Source organism: Contarinia nasturtii, unplaced genomic scaffold (assembly GCF_009176525.2).
Source record: "Contarinia nasturtii isolate CC-2019 unplaced genomic scaffold, AAFC_CNas_1.1 Cnas_scaffold_129, whole genome shotgun sequence".
In the NCBI taxonomy this organism is placed as follows: Eukaryota; Metazoa; Arthropoda; class Insecta; order Diptera; family Cecidomyiidae; genus Contarinia; species Contarinia nasturtii.
In genome coordinates this window covers 4,621,812-4,635,793 of record NW_022197486.1, presented here as the reverse complement: position 1 = coordinate 4,635,793, position 13,982 = coordinate 4,621,812, and the positions used below count along the sequence as shown (strand labels likewise).

Sequence of the window (13,982 nt, the reverse complement as noted above, 5' to 3'; positions counted from 1 at the left end):
TTTTCTATTTGTTACACATCTTAGTAGCTACTAAGTTTTTTTATTTACTTTGCATGCTTTTTCTTCAAAAAAATTCAATCACCATGTCTGTCTTTTGTTAAGATTGTTTCAATTTTTTCCACATGTTTCGATGTTTAGTCGAATTGAGACATTTTTTATGACCACCATGGTGTTGTTATATAAAAAATTAAAATACCTTTATTAATGAAATATCGATTTAAAAACATATGGTTTAAAATTACTAAATATACATCAATTAACGGTGTCTTTTGAATAAATTAAAAAAAAGAATCATGTGAAGCACTTTAATTGTTGATACTTTTATAAATAACAATTTTCTACGAATCAGACAATGGTATAGACAATTTGTATGACCCAATCGAACTAATTAAATAATTATATTAACATCTGTGTGAATCGAATGATCGAACAAATGAATTGTGGAACAGTAAAACAAAGTGAATTACAAAAATGAAACACAAAACCGTTGTTCGTTCATCCATCGAATCAATCGGATTAACTGTCAAAATGATGAGCGACAACCACAGAAATAAATATCAAAAGTCGATGATTTTTGTGAAGTGAATACCAAATTGGTGGGGTCGTACGCATCGCTGTTATACATGTGTATATCAGTTCAATTGAAATCACGAATCCGTCTGGACTTTCTTAAATAATTCACATTTAATTAAAGAATTAATTTCATAAAGTTCAAATGTAACGATAATCTTTCTTTTTTTTTCTCGTTCGTTGTAGTCGTTGTGCACACACGCGTTAGTCATTTTGTTCCCTGTTTGATCTGGGGATTTAAGTTGATTGTTACTTGTACTACCCCGTCAGTCTGTACATACACACTCGGTGTACACATGAATTGAGACCGACACACGTTCACATACATTGCCGTTGATAATCACAAACGATAAGTAATGACACGGAGTCGTGGTATTAACATACACAGAGAGAGAGAGAGAGAAAGAGAGAGAGAGTACAAGAAAAAAAAACGGAACGCATCCGTAAATGAAATTGAAATACCAAAACGAGGGATGCTACTCACACCTTTGATGTGCTCTTGGCATTATACAAAATCCTATATGATACGAAATGTGAGAGCCATTTGACTCATTGACTGGAATAATATTGATAATGATAATAATATAAATGAAATCACATATGCACCAAAAGTATTTGAAGCATTCGTGTGTTCGTGGTATTTTGACGCGTACACGCAAAATACTTTTTCAAACGGATATTCCTCAAATATGGCACACGTTTCAAGAATGTCACACTTGCAAGTTGCAAATAATTATATGCAATCGAAATAAGGGTGACATAGGAGCAAATGAGCAAGAGCGGCAAAGAAAGTAGGGATTTCGTATTGACATTTTAACATGCACTGTATGTACTGCGTCACACCGGAATTAGGGATTTCCATTAAAATTAGAGCAAAGAATGACATCCAAATGCTTATTGGCAGACGGGTGAAACGGTTCAGGTCAAGCAAGAACAATAATGATTTTTTTTGGGTGTTAGTTTTTCCATTGCCGGTCGTGAAGTTAACCAAATGTAAAAGTCAATAATAAAAATGATGTGATTTTTGATCTCATTAATATTTCACTGGCGTTTTGGTACATGAAACTAAAAAAAAGCATCCATTTACCAGCATAAAATGTTTGGCATTTAATTTGCAAGTGTTAATTTGCTCTTTTATATTAATCCGTATACATTATTATTATTGGCAGTAGCCACATCACTCAAATCAGATTAAATTTTGGCCGTCACACACAGCAGCAGCAAGATTAGACCAAATCCTATTAATAAATAGGCAACCGTGACACTGGAACAAACAAGCAGATGGCCAAATGCACCATTTTTGATATTGGCCACGATTCATGTCATAAATGTGGAATAACAACAAGAACGGAATGATTTCTAAAGAAATCCAAGTTGAATGTCTCGAAAAATTGTTGAGTTTTCTTCAATAAAAACCGAAAATTAGGAGCTAGGTCAAAATAATGAACAACAAAATTCGATGTAAAACTTCTGGTAAAACCATTTCTTATCTCATCTTTTGGCATGACTCATGATTTCTCAACTGAATAAATGACCGAGAAAAAAAATGAGAGAAGTATTGTTGCGGTTATAATGAAAGTAATGTCATTTTTCTAAAGTAATAATAATGATCGTGTGGCGTCCGTTTGCTCTCTTGTGTGTATGGGTGCGGACGCGCTGGTGTATGCGTATGTTTTTGTATGTGTCCATATTTTACTTTGCTGAACTCGTACGTGAAACAGTCATTAAAAGTATTAATTTAAAACCAACAAGTGAATCAGTTGGTCGGTGTCGGTCGATGGTGGTTGCAACTGTAAAACTACTTTTTACTTTATCCCAATATATTTCGTCTTCATCCATATTACATTTGGCTTATGCGAAAAGTGAACGGAGTTAGTAAATGAAAAAGGATTTCGCAATGACTTGATGATTTTTCGCATTGTTCGAAATTGAACAAATTACACGATGAAACCCAGTATTTTATAGAGAGTTATGAAACGTAAAATAGCCAACAGTTGCACACACACACACAGTACCAACAGCCGCAAAACGAGGAATGGGAAAAAAACGAGAGTCGCATACGAACCAAAAAATAAAATAAAAATAAAAATATGCTGTGGTTAAACTATGAAAAATCAACGGCAAATAAAATATCAAGAATAAGGGAAAGAAGAGAGAGCACACAGCGAGAAAACGGCAAAGTGCAGGGAAGCAAAATGTGAATCGATGCCATTTCAATCGTATGTGTTGAGAACAACCGCTTAATCTTCTCTCCGTAGCATTTGCAGATTATATTGTACATTATTTTCATTGTGTATTTTTCTTTTCTCTTCTTCCCTCTCTCGCTCTCTCTTCACTTTTCTTTGGATTGTGATGGTTTTTCGTATTTTCTTATTTGTTGTTGTGTCCCCTCGTATTCGATATTGCTGCAGTGAATAGTAGTCTCGTGTCTGCTTTTGGCCCCGAAAAAAAAGTCTAATAAAAAAAATTATTATCCGTACTGCATCATTGAAAACCATGTCGAATTCGATAATTTTCAACTCTCTGCTCACACAATTGACTGTTTTTCGCATTTTTCTTTTGCCCTGGTGTGTTTCACCGCATTTATATTTTTGTTGGCTTTGCAATTTCAAATCGGCAATTGACTTTCGTGTGGCTTCACGATTGGGTGTTTGTTATTTGATTTTTGCAGACGTGTATTTTTTTTCTGGTTCTCTCTTCATCCGTTGCATCAGAACGAGTTCGATTCGTAACCGAATAAACCCTTCTCCCCGCATTTTTTTTTTCTGGTTCAAACATTTCGGTACAACATATAAAATAAAATAAAATAAAAAAAAAGTCGGCACCACATTTTTTCTGCTACAACACCGAAACAGAGAAAAAATAAGAAACAAATACATCGAAATCCATCAAAGGTTTATATTACTAATGATTTTATTGTTGGCATCGAAATCAAATTTATTATGGTGCGCTAAATATGTGGTCGTATGTGAATGAGAAAAAAGGGGGAGATTTTTTTGGTACGAACAAGTCGATGGCCCACGTTACTATACCAACTCAATATATATTTTTTGTGTCTTCTTGTTAAAGACGATTTTCGAAATGTTGTCAGCATTTTTTTGTTGCACGCTCTCTCTCTCTCTCTCTAAAATTGTATTGAAGATAGAGAGTCTGATGAGGTATTAATTCACTCGTTAGATGCATCGAACAAAAATGCACCTTCGTCTCATGAAATGGAAGAGTTAACGTGGGATGAAAATCAGCCTTTTCAAACATGTAACGATAAAAAAAACACAGCAGAAGGGTAAAAAAGTCGTCGATCAAGAGAAAATGATTTATACGTGCAAGCCATTTGCAATGCAATTCAAAGCCGTTTTTGTTAATAGGATTTGCGAAAATGTGTCGACAGACGTCAATATTAATAAATGTGTTTAGCAATCAGATAAATGGTCGGGCTATTATCATTGACTTAGCCGGTATATGCTGGCCCAACAATGTCGCGTTGAAATCACAAATATTTTCACGAAACCACTTTGAGCGCCACTTTTTTTTTGCACCAATTTTTCATACTTATTCACAATGACAGGCAACAAAAACACATACACACACATACGGCATTTCAATTGAATTCAAACAAATGTAAATGCGATGAAAGGTTTCTCTGTCGAAGTCGATTTCCAGCTTGAGTGGCACAAAGCCATTTGTTATATTTTAAAAGTGTCATTTAAATAAACCGTTCATAAACCAAATAAAACATTCATGTCTCAATAATACGGTGCTCAACCAAATCACCAATGGATGAAACACGTATCAAATGGAAAACCGTTGACATATTCGCCTCAACATACGATATATATACACTCTCGCAACGATTTGGTGTGATGATGATGATGATGGTAGTTGTTGTTATATTGCCATTGTGTGTGTGTGATGCTTTCTTATATGCGGTTTAAAAGTGTCTTTATATATTGAGACGCGAGCATTAACAACGGACATGCCAAACACTCATAATATTTGCACAGGCACACATGAAATGAATTACCAAAATATATTCTGAATAGCCATTGACAACAACAACAACAACAAAAGTGTGAAAGAAATCGATATCAGAAACCCGATCATCTGGGTAAAATGCGTCAAAATATCGTCAAGTACATTGAAAATAAAATAACAATCAATTTTATGCACACATACACATTCAGTTTCGATTCACCCAATATAAGTCGATTTAAACAGCATCTGCATCAGATTTGTGTACGTTATTTCTGCTTGTATTCTTTTGTGCATGGTGTATTGCATTGACGATTGTCTAACTAATGTTTTCCGCTTATCAGAGTATGACAATTGCAGACCATTCTGCATTAAATCGACTAATAAAATTATTTTTATACCCTTTGCAATGACCAGTTAAAGAACACCCAACACCAACTGTTCAACCAACTGCACACATTCGGTGTCATTTCAAGAGCTGGACGAATCCGATTTTTTTTCTTCTCCATCTCCCATATCCCTTTTACTTCCACTCTTATTTGCTTTTTGTACCAAATGGAATGGCTGGATTGAGGTAGCTGGATTACCAGTAAGAGTAACTAAAACCAAACAAAAATCACATCGCTTCATTCGAATAAGCACAAAGGGAAGGGTTCGATATCGAAATACTTGAAAGCAATGCTCTTAATTTTGCATTGACAATAAAAATTTATTTGCACAGACCAATGGTGGCAATTTCAGGCTAAGAATATTATGTCAATAAAGATAATATATTTCTTCGATTTCAATAGATAGACATATTTCTTCGTTGCATAGTCTATTTTCACATGAAATATTCGACACAAGCATACATAAAACCCTTGTGCAAATAGATTGAACGGTAGTCAGATGTCTGTTTTAACATGATTTCTATGAAGTACGATGATTTGAAGTTTAATGTATTCAGAAGAAATTCAAGCAAATATAACATGACAGGTTCAGATTCATATTGCACTGTTGATTGACTTAAAATCGAATCGTTTTATGTACAAAAGGTAATCAAGATGAATATGATTAGTTAACTGTTTGGACAAAGTGACTTCAATCATCGTCATATATTTTACACATGGTTATTGATTACATACTGTATGATGGACACTCTCTTGTAAACTGGAACACTCTCTTATCTGCTAGTTTTTCTATGTTTTAACTTTTCAATTTTTTTTGTTGGTGTTTTGTTTGAAATTCATCAGCGAACTATTGGCGACTTGTTTGTTAATAGCAACTTAAAAACTTCGTAAGATATCGAACAATTTCTGATCTAGATCCGATTCCCTAGGCAATGAATATGACCAACATTTTCGATAACCGAAATTTCGACAAGATGAAACGTTTTATTGTGGAAATAAACGACAAAACTTGTTAGCACATTTTACTAGAAATCTTTCGACTTAAACGAAAAAAGAAATGGATATAAAAATGAATACTATTTGATGATACTGGATTCCATATCTTTATATGTACGTCAATTTGAAGCCCACAAAAATATCTGGAATTCAGAGTACACCTTTGCGCGTTTAGTTAATCGGAATTGTTTTATTTCAATTTTGCTCTAATTTTCATTTATTTACGTCAAAATAAATGGAAAAATTTCCTAACTACACGTGTGCAGAACTTTGAAGCATATACTATTTTTTTGATTTTTTTTTATTAGTTATCACAGTTAACTGGATTCTTGATATTATTTCTTTTTTTCAATATTTTTTCTATTAAGACTTATGTAATAAATGTATGAAAATAAAGAAATAGCTATTTTGAGTAACCCATGTATGATAGTGTCATTGAATCGTCTTTATTTTATTTCAAATTCAAATGATTTACAAATATCAGAAATAGATTAATAATAGAAGATAGCAACGAATAGTATGTAATTATATCTTAAGTTGAAATGCTCTTTTATGACGGTTTTGTCATAAAAAGTATGTTTAATACATGTAAAGCAATATTGTTCTCAAGATAACTGTCAGGCGGCTACTTGTAGCTGTCAAAAAAGCGCATGAAAAACTGATAATAACCGATTTTAAACGGCAAATGAAACATTTTATCGCAAAATGTGCAGCTTATAATTTCATTTCCGTATCAAAATGGTGCATATTTTTTATATTTTATCGTTTTTCTGTTTGATTTTACCGGCCGTAATAGGTCACCAATAGAAAAAAAGTCAATCGATATTCTCAAAACGCAAATTGACATTTACAACATTGTCATCAAAACACCAGTGACCAATCCTCTTTTGTTTGCCAGACCAGCAGTGAACTTTGCTAAAGAGGTCCGCTTTTACTCGAATATCATTCCGGCTTTGGAACAGTTTGAAAAGATTGCAAATATACCGCCGGAAGAGAGATTGGACTCAGTCATTCCATGCTTTGGATCAAGACAACGATTCTCACAGAACAAAAAAAAACTGTTATTAAAAATAGTTTGATACGTTGTGTGAATGTAATTTATTGAAATTACAAGAGCGAAAAAAACATCAAAATATCGTTTCTGCGCCGACATTTTTCATACAAAAGTGTTTGAATAACAAAGTAGAGGCGTAAATCAAGGCGGTATAAAATGATATGGTATAATGTATGTTACATTGAAAATCGGGTAGTTGTTTTTCATTTGAAACAATGAATATCATTTGTGATAAGCGCATTTCGATCAAGGACCTAAACAAAATCGCAACTGGTTCGTCTATATGGTTTCATATCTTATAACATAAATGTTTGTCGTGTGTGTGTGTGTGTGTGTGTGTGTGTGTGTGTTGTGTTCTGCTTTTTATCTAAATCATATGAATAAACATTGAAATCGGACAACTGCATACAAAATGCCATTTGCATTATTATATGCGAACAACAACAGTATAAATTCTCAAATATCATAAAATTTCTTATCCGAGTGCTGTTAATGCATTGGTTGCTAACAATTCGATTCATATCTCGAAACGAATAAGCATTGTTATTACGGCGCACGGCCAAAAATATAAAAGAATCCATTGAGATGTGTAGTATGTGTGTAAGGGAGATAGAGAGAAAAAGAGATGAAAGTCCATTGGTATGACATGAATGAATTTCTTATTGCGTATTATGAATTTTATGCTTATTCACTTTATCTTTAACTCGATTGTTGCTGTTGTTGTCATTGTCGTTTTTCGGCTGTTTGATCCCTTCTCGTTGTGCTGTTGTAAAAGCGTAACTTCTTGAAAGTAGTTTTTACAGCCGTGATCCGGCAAAACTAAAACACATAATATACACTCGAATATAATCGCGATGATACAACACGTGTACTTACATTTGATATGCATACACAAAAAACAGGAACTCAAACCGGCAAGATACAAAATACAAACAACTCATTACGGCATGTTATCAGGCGAAAATCGGTTGAAACCGAGCGAACAACTCCTGATGCTAGCTAGCACACATTATAACAAAGACAGACATAGTTTTAATGCCTAAATGCATACTATGTCGACAATGGCATTCTCAGAGCGAGGTAGAGAGAGAGAGAGAGCGAGAGACGAGGGAGTCAAAATGGTGCATTGTTTTCCATACAGGATCGCTTATACTATCGTGTGTTGTCTTCTGTCATTAATGTGCACTTCATACATATATAAAGAGACAGTATATGTGTAGAAGTGTGCGTATGTGGTGTCTAATACGCACAAATGCATAAAATTCATGCAATGCAAATGACAAAAACGGCAGAAATTTTCGGTTTTAGTCATTTCTCATGGCCAAAAACTAAAGCATGGAAAAATGACAAACCATACACAGACACAACAAGTTGTAAGAGGTCTCCATAGTATAGTGAGACAAGAGCATTGTAATTGCAATTGAAATTGAATTGCACAACGGTAAAACGTGGAAAAATTGTAAAATTAACGCATTCGGGTATGGTGTGTGTCTGCTGTTATTATTTCTATTGGTGCAAAGGCTGGCAAAAACGCCGTCCGGAGAGAGAGAAAGAGTGTATGTGTTCGACGGTGGATGTAGATTTAGCAACTGGAAATTGCATTACTATAGCAAATACGAACACGTCATTTTGCTGGAAAAAAGGAGAGAAACCGTTTTGTTTGTCGGCCGGATTAGAGTCCATCGTCTTCCAAATGTACACAATGAGAGATGTAACAACCAAAAACAACAATTGTCGAATGCAATATTTCATTTTATCTGCGTTTTACATCGTAGTCGCTACCGGCATCTCTCTCTCTCTCTTTTTGTTTCATTCACATGCAACGAAAACGAGTGCACAATGTAGGAGATTTCAACCTCCTTAATATTTTGTTTTTGCCAAACGATTCAGATTATAAACGTAATAGAGAGAATTTTGTGAATCGGTGTTTGTGCAGCAAGGCAATTGAAATGGGCTTTAAGTATAAGTGCAGATTTGCTGTTACTGAATCTGATTACCATAAGATAAACAAAAAGGAATTGAGAAGCAGCAGCCAAATGCAGAAATATCCTTGGATGAGATTTCACTTCGTCTTCCTTTTTTTTTCTCCTCTTTCTCTCTTTCGTTTGTTTGTTTGTTTGTTTGATTGCGATTGCTCGTGTTGTGTTTGACATTATCGGAATTAGATAATATTGCGTTTGAAGTTGTTCTGTTATCCCGGCTGCATTGTGTGCATTTACGTACATGGATATATTAGAGTGTATATCCTGGGCGTTGATCGAAACGCACATATGTACAAAATTCTTTAAATCCTGTATGCATACCAAGATTCAGTGTCATATCATTAAATCTGATCGAAGGGTCTATGACAGTTTTTTTCTACTTCGAGGGCTCACATTGGACTGCAAATGACGAATTGAACTAGTTTCGGATCAAGATTCTTAACACGATAGTGTAACGATTGAAATGCATACCCCATTAAGAGGAAAACGTGTCATTTGGATCTTTGTTTACATTTCTTATTTTCAATACACCAAATGGATTTGGCACCAAAGTGCTTAGGTATCGATTAAAATCGGTAAGTGTTTGCAAAAAAAAACAAGGTTTCAAAGTTTCTTTGTGTATTTTAATCACTTTGTTACAACATCAACGTTCAATTCACGGAAGTACAGAAAAAAGGTGAGTACCTACTCTTGTTGTCTTAATCTCAACTTAAGATCATGGGAATGTTCTGATAGTGCAAAAGAACTTATAATAAACATAAACGTAGCAAAATGGCACCGCTCACTTTTGTCACAGTGTCTTTTGTAACCGATTTCGTTTCATAAAACATTTTCTGCGTACGAAAAAAGAAAAGTTTGAAGAGACCCTCTTTTCCGTCATTTTAATGATTAAAATTGTAGATTAAAAAGATTTGTAATGGCATCGGTGGCACCATTTTTCCATTCTTTTCACTTGAAATGTGCGAAATATTGCATTGTTAGATTATTCATCTGCGTTGAAGATAACATACATTCCGTCACAGTATTGCAGCAAAACTTAATAGTTTTTGGCCGATTGTTTTCGCTATTTTCTTTGCTGCGCATTTCAACTATTTCATTTTATTCATGTATAAAAACCGCTATACATTTCTTCCTCCCTCACACTCGCTCTGCCGCCTTATCCGTTCCGCTATGTTTTCCCCATGGGGAGAAATACGCTGGCTTTTACCGTTTGGTTGAAAATTTCTATATGTAACACCATGAATTACAGTTCAATTGTTGTTTCCAAGGTGGTTCATGTTTGTGATGGTGCTGGTGTGTGTGTTTTTTATTTTCTTCTTTCTATTTCTCTTGACTTTTTCTCATTCATTCTTTCACTACTTGAAACTCGTCGCGAATATCTGTGTTCGCGTTCGCCATTTTTTTATCGCCATACATTTCATTTGCACTTGCTTTCTGCAATGCATATAAATAAAGCCGACTGCGAATAGCAGCACCAGAAGAAAATACATTGGCACGTCAGTGGAAAAAGCGCGAATATATGAGCGGATAGAGAAAGAGAAAAATAAAATTAAAAAACTTAAAAACGATCGAAAAATAGAAAGATAGACGAAGCAACGCAAAAGTGAGTGAGTTAGTTTCAAGCGGCATGTAACAGAAATAGCATTAACGGGGGGTTTTTTTGGCTTTGTGAATTTACACGCATTGTTCGTGTATAAATGACGCTAACGTGAACGTGCGTGCATGTGCATTTTCCAATTGCGAACAACATTTCTGGGCGATGACTGGTGTCTATTGAAACTGAAGCTCGAGCGCTAGGGAACATCGAAAAACTCAACTAAACAACAACAACAGCAACAACAAATTGAATGAAAAAGAAGATGTAGTGGAGAGAAAACTCGCGAACCATACGACTTTAAAAATATGTATTTATATATATTATATATATGTATGGAGGGAAAAAACCTGTCTGATGAAAAGAAAATTTATTGAGCGAAAAGAAGACTACAAGAACATCTTACGAAAACGCGAACAGGGAACAGCATATATAACACGCAAACATACAACAAAAAAAAACACACAGAAAAAAATGTTGTTAAACAAAGCGAAATTCCTTTAATTTTCTTAGATGTGTGCGAGTTTTTTCATCGCTTCCCTTCTGCTCGGTGGTGCGTTTTGCAACGGTGCTTGTGCTTTGGTGTTTTTGCGAAATGCCAAAATCATTTTTGCTTAGATACGATATGCCTGTATGGTACACGCTTTACCATTTATATCTTTTTATTCTCTCTCGCTCTCTTTCCCTCTCTCTCTCGCTCTTTTTCCTCGTACGTTCACATTTCTTGACGAAGCATACACACATGTCCAAGTCGTTGGGTGTTCTTGTTCCATATACTCGAGCAACGACACACCATATCACCACCTCCTTGTTATAGCCTCGAATACGCGTTTGTTTTTATTTTCGTTTCGTTATTTTGCCGGGTTTTTTTTATTACATCTTTTTAGTGGCTGCGTTTTTATAACACCTTATTGCCGTTGCTTATTGGCATTAGGAGTAAAAAGAAAACGTAAAACATAACACATTCTGCTTAACACAGAATACGCGACCAATGTTAGGCATTGGCCTAAAACGTGTACAATTTTTACAACGCTTTCAGCAGACATACGTCATTTGTAAAAATGAAAAAATATTATGAACATCATAAATTAGAAAGAAATTGTTTGTTAAATTTATCAAATGAATAAAAAAAAGCATCGAGAGAGCAAGAACACCGTTCGCAACACATTTTTTTGTTCGAATTACAAGCTGCAACGATAGTAATGTTGAAATTAGAGATAGGTCTCACCAGACAGAACGAAAAACCTTGAAAACGCGTCATTCAAAATTATTATTATTGTACTTATAAAAAAAATGTAAAAGCATATATTTCGTCGACTTTTGTTGGCTGCATAGTGTCAATTTTTATATGAAAAGGTGCAAACCATCGTCTTCAAACATAAGCGAACCATTGGAATTTCAACGAGAAAATAATTAAATAAATCAAGTCAGACTAATCCAAAGAAATGTCGGCTAAATTTAAATACATCTTTGCCAATCCTATGCAGAATGGGGAATATATTGTCGTAAATTTTCACACCGAATTAAGGCTACTTTTTTATGACTTCAAACCGTGTGGGCAAATGGGACGACAACAATTTTAAGAAAAAAAACTCCAAAGAAACTTGAGAATTTATATATTCACAAATGAGATCGTTGAACAATACATTTCAACTGCAATCTAACACATAAATAATGGTTGTGTGCCATTTCATATTTGGGAAATCATTTGATGCCATCATTTCGAGCGAAAACGTAAAATTCCTAAAAGTAAATTTGGAATTTACAAAAAATGGTTTTGGTGCTACAAACACCTTTAATATAACCATTTATGCTAATAAAAGCACATTCAAAACGAACAAAATCGAAAATTTCATTTTGAATCAGTCTAACTTTTATCAATGGCAAGTTTTTCTCTCGAAATTCATGTGTTCTCAAAACTATTTGCTGAAATTGTAACAAGTTAGATTCACAATGAAAAAAAAAGAGTCATGCACATCGGTTTATTCATTAAATAAATAAAACGAGAAAATGTTGTCAACGAAAAAAAGCGCTCCAGCTTATCCATAACACACAATCGTTCAATTGCAATCACAAATCTATGCTGATGATCAGCAAAGACACATTCGCCATTTAAAACATTGGGAAAAAAGTAGTCAAATGAGAACGAAACAAAAATATTTGTGTAATTTGTGTAATATGACCGGTGGCTATTTGCACAATGAAATACGTGTACAAACAAATACAAACAGAGCGCAACGGATCGGACAGAGTGTGTGGCATTGGCATTGGTGAATCGGGCCAGCCCAGTCCATTGGAATTGTGTTCCGTTTTGCAACATAGTACACAATGTCGGCAAAATTTCGGAAGTCATTCACGAATCGTGCGCGCTTCATATCATTTCAATGATGTTAATGCTGACGCAGCTGACTGCTTTACTTCAAAATCGAATGATATTTTTGCCATTTGCCGTCACCTCCATTTCCATATTACCCCCATCGACCGCCTCACCCTCACCCACACGCAAAGCAACGATATATGTGCATGACTTTTAATCTATAGATTATGCGGCTGTAAAGCTTGTACACATAATAAAATCCCGAATTCAAAGTCATGCCAACCGCATTTCCATGTCTGTAAACGATTTTCTATCATTAACCTTATTCACGCCGCCAGCTGAACATGTCATTCCATTGCACGCATTGACAAACAAACGAAAAACCGGTCGGTCCGATGCCATGCGATACGAATAAGCTTCAAATACGTAAACTAGAAAGCATGTACGCAGTGAAAAAAATGGAATTTAGAACATTGCACTTCATGCATTTTGGCTTCGTCTTTTTTTTTGTTTCGCGTAAAATTCAGTCACCGATAAATATTTGCAATGAGATTTGGCGAATGGTTCGTTATATTTTATCGAATGAGTCATCAATCAAACCGTTTGAAGATCGGGTCTTCGAGAGCTATTTGATACTGTATCGAATTCGAATGGGTTAGATGTTTCAATCGAAAGTCTCGTTTTAAAAAAACATATACTTGGCGAAATTGCGATGCGCACATATTGTACATACATTTCCATAAATTGGTAACATTTCCATAATTATTTTGTCACCCAGTCGAAAATTTAGCTGGAAAAATGCCGGCCTGCCAGATTTTCTGTTTATCATTCCAAAGCAATTTTTTTTTTGGTTGTTGAATGTTTGCATTTGTGTTGCGGCAGCGTGTATATATATTTATAATCCAAAGGTAAATATAGGCAGGAAACCCGTAAAAGCAATTATTCAACGTAAATATGCATATGCAAAAACAAACATATCCACATCACAATCCCAATCGCAATCCATAATCACATGTAAAGGCATTAACAAACAAACCATCACACCGGAAAAATTCACCGCACACTGAGTGAGAGAAAGTGATGGAGACGGGGGCGAGCGAAAGAGTGAAAG

The 13,982-nt window shown here is 34.7% G+C and overlaps 1 protein-coding gene across 4 annotated transcripts in view; it reads right to left on the bottom strand.

The window, feature by feature from the left end:
* Positions 1-13,982, bottom strand: part of LOC116349264 (teneurin-m) — a 623,527-nt gene that overhangs the window by 238,015 nt on the left and 371,530 nt on the right. The window lies entirely within an intron of this gene.